At 45.7% G+C, this 12,177-nt stretch overlaps 1 protein-coding gene across 1 annotated transcript in view; it reads right to left on the minus strand.

The window, feature by feature from the left end:
• The window catches only part of fggy (FGGY carbohydrate kinase domain containing), a 274,702-nt gene extending 263,066 nt beyond the window's left edge, over nt 1–11,636 (minus strand). The window contains exon 1 of the mRNA XM_067990291.1: nt 11,578–11,636. The gene's annotated coding sequence lies outside the window, so the exon portion shown is untranslated. The remainder of the gene's footprint in view (nt 1–11,577) is intronic.
• Nucleotides 11,637–12,177: the final 541 nt, after the last annotated feature.

The following is a 12,177-nucleotide window of genomic DNA, read 5'->3' on the forward strand; positions in this document are numbered from 1 at the left end:
GGGGGAGTGGATTGTCCATGTTATATCTGATTGATAGTGGGGGTGATGGGGGGGTGGATTCTCCATGTTATATCTGATTGATAGTGGGGGAGATGATATGGGTGGATTGTCCATGTTATATCTGATTGATAGTGGGGGAGATGGGGGGGGTGGATTCTCCATGTTATATCTGATTGATAGTGGGGGTGATGAGATGGGGGGGTGGATTCTCCATGTTATATCTGATTGATAGTGGGGGTGATGGGGCAGTGGATTCTCCATGTTATATCTGATTGATAGTGGGGGTGATGAGGGAGTGGATTCTCCAAGTTATATCTGATTGATAGTGGGGGTGATGAGGGAGTGGATTCTCCATGTTATATCTGATTGATAGTGGGGGTGATGAGGGAGTGGATTCTCCATGTTATATCTGATTGATAGTGGGGGAGATGAGATGGGTGGATTCTCCATGTTATATCTGATTGATAGTGGGGGTGATGGGGGTGGATTCTCCATGTTATATCTGATTGATAGTGGGGGAGATGAGGGAGTGGATTCTCCATGTTATATCTGATTGATAGTGGGGGTGATGGGGGTGGATTCTCCATGTTATATCTGATTGATAGTGGGGGTGATGGGGGTGGATTCTCCATGTTATATCTGATTGATCGTGGGGGAGATGATATGGGGGAGTGGATTCTCCATGTTATATCTGATTGATAGTGGGGGAGATGATATGGGGGAGTGGATTCTCCATGTTATATCTGATTGATAGTGGGGGTGATGGGGGTGGATTCTCCATGTTATATCTGATTGATAGTGGGGGAGATGATATGGGGGAGTGGATTGTCCATGTTATATCTGATTGATAGTGGGGGAGATGAGGGAGTGGATTCTCCATGTTATATCTGATTGATAGTGGGGGTGATGGGGGTGGATTCTCCATGTTATATCTGATTGATAGTGGGGGTGATGATATGGGGGTGGATTCTCCATGTTATATCTGATTGATAGTGGGGGTGATGGGGGGGTGGATTCTCCATGTTATATCTGATTGATAGTGGGGGAGATGAGATGAGATGGGTGGATTCTCCATGTTATATCTGATTGATAGTGGGGGAGATGAGGGAGTGGATTCTCCATGTTATATCTGATTGATAGTGGGTGTGATGATATGGGGGAGTGGATTCTCCATGTTATATCTGATTGATAGTGGGGGAGATGAGATGGGGGGGTGGATTCTCCATGTTATATCTGATTGATAGTGGGGGTGATGGGAGTGGATTCTCCATGTTATATCTGATTGATAGTGGGGGAGATGAGATGGGGGGGTGGATTCTCCATGTTATATCTGATTGATAGTGGGGGTGATGGGGGTGGATTCTCCATGTTATATCTGATAGATAGTGGGGGAGATGAGGGAGTGGATTCTCCATGTTATATCTGATTGATAGTGGGGGAGATGAGGGAGTGGATTCTCCATGTTATATCTGATTGATAGTGGGGGTGATGGGGGTGGATTCTCCATGTTATATCTGATTGATAGTGGGGGTGATGATATGGGGGTGGATTCTCCATGTTATATCTGATTGATAGTGGGGGTGATGGGGGTGGATTCTCCATGTTATATCTGATTGATAGTGGGGGTGATGAGGGAGTGGATTCTCCATGTTATATCTGATTGATAGTGGGGGTGATGAGGGTGGATTCTCCATGTTATATCTGATTGATAGTGGGGGTGATGAGGGAGTGGATTCTCCATGTTATATCTGATTGATAGTGGGGGTGATGATATGGGGGAGTGGATTCTCCATGTTATATCTGATTGATAGTGGGGGTGATGGGAGTGGATTCTCCATGTTATATCTGATTGATAGTGGGGGAGATGATATGGGGTGGATTCTCCATGTTATATCTGATTGATAGTGGGGGTGATGAGGGAGTGGATTCTCCATGTTATATCTGATTGATAGTGGGGGTGATGATATGGGGGAGTGGATTCTCCATGTTATATCTGATTGATAGTGGGGGTGATGGGAGTGGATTCTCCATGTTATATCTGATTGATAGTGGGGGTGATGGGAGTGGATTCTCCATGTTATATCTGATTGATAGTGGGGGTGATGGGGGTGGATTCTCCATGTTATATCTGATTGATAGTGGGGGTGATGGGGGTGGATTCTCCATGTTATATCTGATTGATAGTGGGGATGATGATATGGGGGTGGATTCTCCATGTTATATCTGATTGATAGTGGGGGTGATGGGGGGGTGGATTCTCCATGTTATATCTGATTGATAGTGGGGGTGATGGGGGTGGATTCTCCATGTTATATCTGATTGATAGTGGGGGTGATGGGGGGGTGGATTCTCCATGTTATATCTGATTGATAGTGGGGGTGATGATATGGGGGTGGATTCTCCATGTTATATCTGATTGATAGTGGGGGTGATGGGGGTGGATTCTCCATGTTATATCTGATTGATAGTGGGGGTGATGATATGGGGGTGGATTCTCCATGTTATATCTGATTGATAGTGGGGGAGATGAGGGAGTGGATTCTCCATGTTATATCTGATTGATAGTGGGGGTGATGAGGGAGTGGATTCTCCATGTTATATCTGATTGATAGTGGGGGTGATGATATGGGGGAGTGGATTCTCCATGTTATATCTGATTGATAGTGGGGGTGATGGGGGTGGATTCTCCATGTTATATCTGATTGATAGTGGGGGTGATGATATGGGGGTGGATTCTCCATGTTATATCTGATTGATAGTGGGGGTGATGATATGGGGGTGGATTCTCCATGTTATATCTGATTGATAGTGGGGGTGATGATATGGGAGTGGATTCTCCATGTTATATCTGATTGATAGTGGGGGTGATGGGGGTGGATTCTCCATGTTATATCTGATTGATAGTGGGGGTGATGGGGGGTGGATTCTCCATGTTATATCTGATTGATAGTGGGGGAGATGGGGGGGTGGATTCTCCATGTTATATCTGATTGATAGTGGGGGTGATGGGGGTGGATTCTCCATGTTATATCTGATTGATAGTGGGGGTGATGATATGGGGGTGGATTCTCCATGTTATATCTGATTGATAGTGGGGGTGATGATATGGGGGTGGATTCTCCATGTTATGTCTGATTGATAGTGGGGGTGATGATATGGGGAGTGGATTCTCCATGTTATATCTGATTGATAGTGGGGGTGATGATATGGGGAGTGGATTCTCCATGTTATATCTGATTGATAGTGGGGGTGATGATATGGGGGTGGATTCTCCATGTTATATCTGATTGATAGTGGGGGTGATGATATGGGGGTGGATTCTCCATGTTATATCTGATTGATAGTGGGGGTGATGATATGGGGGTGGATTCTCCATGTTATATCTGATTGATAGTGGGGGTGATGATATGGGGGTGGATTCTCCATGTTATATCTGATTGATAGTGGGGGTGATGATATGGGGGTGGATTCTCCATGTTATATCTGATTGATAGTGGGGGAGATGAGATGGGGGGGTGGATTCTCCATGTTATATCTGATTGATAGTGGGGGTGATGGGAGTGGATTCTCCATGTTATATCTGATTGATAGTGGGGGAGATGAGATGGGGGGGTGGATTCTCCATGTTATATCTGATTGATAGTCGGGGTGATGGGGGTGGATTCTCCATGTTATATCTGATAGATAGTGGGGGAGATGAGGGAGTGGATTCTCCATGTTATATCTGATTGATAGTGGGGGAGATGAGGGAGTGGATTCTCCATGTTATATCTGATTGATAGTGGGGGTGATGGGGGTGGATTCTCCATGTTATATCTGATTGATAGTGGGGGTGATGATATGGGGGTGGATTCTCCATGTTATATCTGATTGATAGTGGGGGTGATGGGGGTGGATTCTCCATGTTATATCTGATTGATAGTGGGGGTGATGAGGGAGTGGATTCTCCATGTTATATCTGATTGATAGTGGGGGTGATGAGGGTGGATTCTCCATGTTATATCTGATTGATAGTGGGGGTGATGAGGGAGTGGATTCTCCATGTTATATCTGATTGATAGTGGGGGTGATGATATGGGGGAGTGGATTCTCCATGTTATATCTGATTGATAGTGGGGGTGATGGGAGTGGATTCTCCATGTTATATCTGATTGATAGTGGGGGAGATGATATGGGGTGGATTCTCCATGTTATATCTGATTGATAGTGGGGGTGATGAGGGAGTGGATTCTCCATGTTATATCTGATTGATAGTGGGGGTGATGATATGGGGGAGTGGATTCTCCATGTTATATCTGATTGATAGTGGGGGTGATGGGAGTGGATTCTCCATGTTATATCTGATTGATAGTGGGGGTGATGGGAGTGGATTCTCCATGTTATATCTGATTGATAGTGGGGGTGATGGGGGTGGATTCTCCATGTTATATCTGATTGATAGTGGGGGTGATGGGGGTGGATTCTCCATGTTATATCTGATTGATAGTGGGGATGATGATATGGGGGTGGATTCTCCATGTTATATCTGATTGATAGTGGGGGTGATGGGGGGGTGGATTCTCCATGTTATATCTGATTGATAGTGGGGGTGATGGGGGTGGATTCTCCATGTTATATCTGATTGATAGTGGGGGTGATGGGGGGGTGGATTCTCCATGTTATATCTGATTGATAGTGGGGGTGATGATATGGGGGTGGATTCTCCATGTTATATCTGATTGATAGTGGGGGTGATGGGGGTGGATTCTCCATGTTATATCTGATTGATAGTGGGGGTGATGATATGGGGGTGGATTCTCCATGTTATATCTGATTGATAGTGGGGGAGATGAGGGAGTGGATTCTCCATGTTATATCTGATTGATAGTGGGGGTGATGAGGGAGTGGATTCTCCATGTTATATCTGATTGATAGTGGGGGTGATGATATGGGGGAGTGGATTCTCCATGTTATATCTGATTGATAGTGGGGGTGATGGGGGTGGATTCTCCATGTTATATCTGATTGATAGTGGGGGTGATGATATGGGGGTGGATTCTCCATGTTATATCTGATTGATAGTGGGGGTGATGATATGGGGGTGGATTCTCCATGTTATATCTGATTGATAGTGGGGGTGATGATATGGGAGTGGATTCTCCATGTTATATCTGATTGATAGTGGGGGTGATGGGGGTGGATTCTCCATGTTATATCTGATTGATAGTGGGGGTGATGGGGGGTGGATTCTCCATGTTATATCTGATTGATAGTGGGGGAGATGGGGGGGTGGATTCTCCATGTTATATCTGATTGATAGTGGGGGTGATGGGGGTGGATTCTCCATGTTATATCTGATTGATAGTGGGGGTGATGATATGGGGGTGGATTCTCCATGTTATATCTGATTGATAGTGGGGGTGATGATATGGGGGTGGATTCTCCATGTTATGTCTGATTGATAGTGGGGGTGATGATATGGGGAGTGGATTCTCCATGTTATATCTGATTGATAGTGGGGGTGATGATATGGGGAGTGGATTCTCCATGTTATATCTGATTGATAGTGGGGGTGATGATATGGGGGTGGATTCTCCATGTTATATCTGATTGATAGTGGGGGTGATGATATGGGGGTGGATTCTCCATGTTATATCTGATTGATAGTGGGGGTGATGATATGGGGGTGGATTCTCCATGTTATATCTGATTGATAGTGGGGGTGATGATATGGGGGTGGATTCTCCATGTTATATCTGATTGATAGTGGGGGTGATGATATGGGGGTGGATTCTCCATGTTATATCTGATTGATAGTGGGGGTGATGATATGGGGGTGGATTCTCCATGTTATATCTGATTGATAGTGGGGGTGATGATATGGGGGTGGATTCTCCATGTTATATCTGATTGATAGTGGGGGTGATGGGGGGGTGGATTCTCCATTTTATATCTGATTGATAGTGGGGGTGATGATATGGGGGTGGATTCTCCATGTTATATCTGATTGATAGTGGGGGTGATGGGGGGGTGGATTCTCCATGTTATATCTGATTGATAGTGGGGGTGATGATATGGGGAGTGGATTCTCCATGTTATATCTGATTGATAGTGGGGGTGATGGGAGTGGATTCTCCATGTTATATCTGATTGATAGTGGGGGTGATGATATGGGGAGTGGATTCTCCATGTTATATCTGATTGATAGTGGGGGTGATGGGGGGGTGGATTCTCCATGTTATATCTGATTGATAGTGGGGGTGATGGGGGGGTGGATTCTCCATGTTATATCTGATTGATAGTGGGGGTGATGATATGGGGAGTGGATTCTCCATGTTATATCTGATTGATAGTGGGGGTGATGGGGGTGGATTCTCCATGTTATATCTGATAGATAGTGGGGGAGATGAGGGAGTGGATTCTCCATGTTATATCTGATTGATAGTGGGGGAGATGAGGGAGTGGATTCTCCATGTTATATCTGATTGATAGTGGGGGTGATGGGGGTGGATTCTCCATGTTATATCTGATTGATAGTGGGGGTGATGATATGGGGGTGGATTCTCCATGTTATATCTGATTGATAGTGGGGGTGATGGGGGTGGATTCTCCATGTTATATCTGATTGATAGTGGGGGTGATGAGGGAGTGGATTCTCCATGTTATATCTGATTGATAGTGGGGGTGATGAGGGTGGATTCTCCATGTTATATCTGATTGATAGTGGGGGAGATGAGATGGGGGGGTGGATTCTCCATGTTATATCTGATTGATAGTGGGGGTGATGGGGGTGGATTCTCCATGTTATATCTGATTGATAGTGGGGGTGATGGGGGTGGATTCTCCATGTTATATCTGATTGATAGTGGGGGTGATGATATGGGGGTGGATTCTCCATGTTATATCTGATTGATAGTGGGGGTGATGATATGGGGGTGGATTCTCCATGTTATATCTGATTGATAGTGGGGGTGATGATATGGGGGTGGATTCTCCATGTTATATCTGATTGATAGTGGGGGTGATGATATGGGGGTGGATTCTCCATGTTATATCTGATTGATAGTGGGGGAGATGAGATGGGGGGGTGGATTCTCCATGTTATATCTGATTGATAGTGGGGGTGATGGGAGTGGATTCTCCATGTTATATCTGATTGATAGTGGGGGAGATGAGATGGGGGGGTGGATTCTCCATGTTATATCTGATTGATAGTGGGGGTGATGGGGGTGGATTCTCCATGTTATATCTGATAGATAGTGGGGGAGATGAGGGAGTGGATTCTCCATGTTATATCTGATTGATAGTGGGGGAGATGAGGGAGTGGATTCTCCATGTTATATCTGATTGATAGTGGGGGTGATGGGGGTGGATTCTCCATGTTATATCTGATTGTTAGTGGGGGTGATGATATGGGGGTGGATTCTCCATGTTATATCTGATTGATAGTGGGGGTGATGGGGGTGGATTCTCCATGTTATATCTGATTGATAGTGGGGGTGATGAGGGAGTGGATTCTCCATGTTATATCTGATTGATAGTGGGGGTGATGAGGGTGGATTCTCCATGTTATATCTGATTGATAGTGGGGGTGATGAGGGAGTGGATTCTCCATGTTATATCTGATTGATAGTGGGGGTGATGATATGGGGGAGTGGATTCTCCATGTTATATCTGATTGATAGTGGGGGTGATGGGAGTGGATTCTCCATGTTATATCTGATTGATAGTGGGGGTGATGGGAGTGGATTCTCCATGTTATATCTGATTGATAGTGGGGGTGATGGGGGTGGATTCTCCATGTTATATCTGATTGATAGTGGGGGTGATGGGGGTGGATTCTCCATGTTATATCTGATTGATAGTGGGGATGATGATATGGGGGTGGATTCTCCATGTTATATCTGATTGATAGTGGGGGTGATGGGGGGGTGGATTCTCCATGTTATATCTGATTGATAGTGGGGGTGATGGGGGTGGATTCTCCATGTTATATCTGATTGATAGTGGGGGTGATGGGGGGGTGGATTCTCCATGTTATATCTGATTGATAGTGGGGGTGATGATATGGGGGTGGATTCTCCATGTTATATCTGATTGATAGTGGGGGTGATGGGGGTGGATTCTCCATGTTATATCTGATTGATAGTGGGGGTGATGATATGGGGGTGGATTCTCCATGTTATATCTGATTGATAGTGGGGGAGATGAGGGAGTGGATTCTCCATGTTATATCTGATTGATAGTGGGGGTGATGAGGGAGTGGATTCTCAATGTTATATCTGATTGATAGTGGGGGTGATGATATGGGGGAGTGGATTCTCCATGTTATATCTGATTGATAGTGGGGGTGATGGGGGTGGATTCTCCATGTTATATCTGATTGATAGTGGGGGTGATGATATGGGGGTGGATTCTCCATGTTATATCTGATTGATAGTGGGGGTGATGATATGGGGGTGGATTCTCCATGTTATATCTGATTGATAGTGGGGGTGATGATATGGGAGTGGATTCTCCATGTTATATCTGATTGATAGTGGGGGTGATGGGGGTGGATTCTCCATGTTATATCTGATTGATAGTGGGGGTGATGGGGGGTGGATTCTCCATGTTATATCTGATTGATAGTGGGGGAGATGGGGGGGTGGATTCTCCATGTTATATCTGATTGATAGTGGGGGTGATGGGGGTGGATTCTCCATGTTATATCTGATTGATAGTGGGGGTGATGATATGGGGGTGGATTCTCCATGTTATATCTGATTGATAGTGGGGGTGATGATATGGGGGTGGATTCTCCATGTTATGTCTGATTGATAGTGGGGGTGATGATATGGGGAGTGGATTCTCCATGTTATATCTGATTGATAGTGGGGGTGATGATATGGGGAGTGGATTCTCCATGTTATATCTGATTGATAGTGGGGGTGATGATATGGGGGTGGATTCTCCATGTTATATCTGATTGATAGTGGGGGTGATGATATGGGGGTGGATTCTCCATGTTATATCTGATTGATAGTGGGGGTGATGATATGGGGGTGGATTCTCCATGTTATATCTGATTGATAGTGGGGGTGATGATATGGGGGTGGATTCTCCATGTTATATCTGATTGATAGTGGGGGTGATGATATGGGGGTGGATTCTCCATGTTATATCTGATTGATAGTGGGGGTGATGATATGGGGGTGGATTCTCCATGTTATATCTGATTGATAGTGGGGGTGATGATATGGGGGTGGATTCTCCATGTTATATCTGATTGATAGTGGGGGTGATGGGGGGGTGGATTCTCCATTTTATATCTGATTGATAGTGGGGGTGATGATATGGGGGTGGATTCTCCATGTTATATCTGATTGATAGTGGGGGTGATGGGGGGGTGGATTCTCCATGTTATATCTGATTGATAGTGGGGGTGATGATATGGGGAGTGGATTCTCCATGTTATATCTGATTGATAGTGGGGGTGATGGGAGTGGATTCTCCATGTTATATCTGATTGATAGTGGGGGTGATGATATGGGGAGTGGATTCTCCATGTTATATCTGATTGATAGTGGGGGTGATGGGGGGGTGGATTCTCCATGTTATATCTGATTGATAGTGGGGGTGATGGGGGGGTGGATTCTCCATGTTATATCTGATTGATAGTGGGGGTGATGATATGGGGAGTGGATTCTCCATGTTATATCTGATTGATAGTGGGGGTGATGGGGGTGGATTCTCCATGTTATATCTGATAGATAGTGGGGGAGATGAGGGAGTGGATTCTCCATGTTATATCTGATTGATAGTGGGGGAGATGAGGGAGTGGATTCTCCATGTTATATCTGATTGATAGTGGGGGTGATGGGGGTGGATTCTCCATGTTATATCTGATTGATAGTGGGGGTGATGATATGGGGGTGGATTCTCCATGTTATATCTGATTGATAGTGGGGGTGATGGGGGTGGATTCTCCATGTTATATCTGATTGATAGTGGGGGTGATGAGGGAGTGGATTCTCCATGTTATATCTGATTGATAGTGGGGGTGATGAGGGTGGATTCTCCATGTTATATCTGATTGATAGTGGGGGTGATGAGGGAGTGGATTCTCCATGTTATATCTGATTGATAGTGGGGGTGATGATATGGGGGAGTGGATTCTCCATGTTATATCTGATTGATAGTGGGGGTGATGGGAGTGGATTCTCCATGTTATATCTGATTGATAGTGGGGGTGATGATATGGGGGTGGATTCTCCATGTTATATCTGATTGATAGTGGGGGTGATGATATGGGGAGTGGATTCTCCATGTTATATCTGATTGATAGTGGGGGTGATGGGGGGGTGGATTCTCCATGTTATATCTGATTGATAGTGGGGGTGATGATATGGGGGAGTGGATTCTCCATGTTATATCTGATTGATAGTGGGGGTGATGATATGGGGGTGGATTCTCCATGTTATATCTGATTGATAGTGGGGGAGATGATATGGGGGAGTGGATTCTCCATGTTATATCTGATTGATAGTGGGGGTGATGGGGGTGGATTCTCCATGTTATATCTGATTGATAGTGGGGGTGATGATATGGGGGTGGATTCTCCATGTTATATCTGATTGATAGTGGGGGAGATGATATGGGGGAGTGGATTCTCCATGTTATATCTGATTGATAGTGGGGGTGATGGGGGGTGGATTCTCCATGTTATATCTGATTGATAGTGGGGGTGATGATATGGGGGAGTGGATTCTCCATGTTATATCTGATTGATAGTGGGGGTGATGATATGGGGGAGTGGATTCTCCATGTTATTTCTGATTGATAGTGGGGGTGATGGGGGTGGATTCTCCATGTTATATCTGATTGATAGTGGGGGTGATGGGGGTGGATTCTCCATGTTATATCTGATTGATAGTGGGGGTGATGGGGGAGTGGATTCTCCATGTTATATCTGATTGATAGTGGGGGTGATGGGGGTGGATTCTCCATGTTATATCTGATTGATAGTGGGGGTGATGGGGGTGGATTCTCCATGTTATATCTGATTGATAGTGGGGGTGATGGGGGTGGATTCTCCATGTTATATCTGATTGATAGTGGGGGTGATGATATGGGGGTGGATTCTCCATGTTATATCTGATTGATAGTGGGGGTGATGATATGGGGGGGTGGATTCTCCATGTTATATCTGATTGATAGTGGGGGTGATGGGGGAGTGGATTCTCCATGTTATATCTGATTGATAGTGGGGGTGATGGGGGAGTGGATTCTCCATGTTATATCTGATTGATAGTGGGGGTGATGGGGGAGTGGATTCTCCATGTTATATCTGATCTGTGAGCAAGGGGCGGTGACCTGCTCCGTGCGGCCGCTCCTCGGAGACCCCGCTCGCCGCTTCATTCCCAGGGTGCCCCGGGTGCCGCCGTCGGGGAGACGGAGGAAAATGGCGGCTCGGGGCGCGGGCAGATGGCGAATCCCCGGAAGATGCCGCGCCCGCCTGGGCTCACACGGAGTTTATCCGCATCGTGAGAGTGACAGAGGGAGTGGGAAGTGTTAGTATTCCTGAAACCAAACGATAGTGTAGACGCTGTGACATACCCGCGGGCCGTGCTCTCCGCCGACAGCTCAACCAGTCAATCTGATCCAACCGCACTACGGAAAGCCGACAGAGCCAAGTGTATTTTGACCTGTGATCATCCCACTGCAACTTCTTAAACCAGCCGCCAATTAGGATTGTTTGTGAAAAATAGAATCCGAAGTGTGATTTTTTTTTTACATCTGATATTGAATTTTACAGCACGGAAACGGGCCGTTCTGCTCCACATGAGCCTCCTCCCACCCCACTTCATCTAACGCTATCCCCATATCCTCCTAGTCCTTTCTCCCTCGAATGTGCTTATCTTGAATTTCTCTTTCCAATCCCAAGTTATAGTGAAGCAGAGTCACAGTGCGGAGTTCTGGCTGATTATGTTCCAAATTGCTGAAGTATTTCTTTCCTTTTCCCAATTTTTTTCTATACTTTTGCCCTCAAGTCTGACTTATGCAGAGGTATGATACAAATACCAATACATGAGCTTAGACAATGAGTGTTGGTAGGCATTTTAACCAGTGTATTGTCTGGTCTTGTTCTCGCCCTGTGCCGTTTCTATCACTGCCCAAGGTGAGTTCAGCCAGCTCAACACAAACCAGGGATCAAAC

Source organism: Heptranchias perlo, chromosome 9 (genome assembly GCF_035084215.1).
Source record: "Heptranchias perlo isolate sHepPer1 chromosome 9, sHepPer1.hap1, whole genome shotgun sequence".
In the NCBI taxonomy this organism is placed as follows: Eukaryota; Metazoa; Chordata; class Chondrichthyes; order Hexanchiformes; family Hexanchidae; genus Heptranchias; species Heptranchias perlo.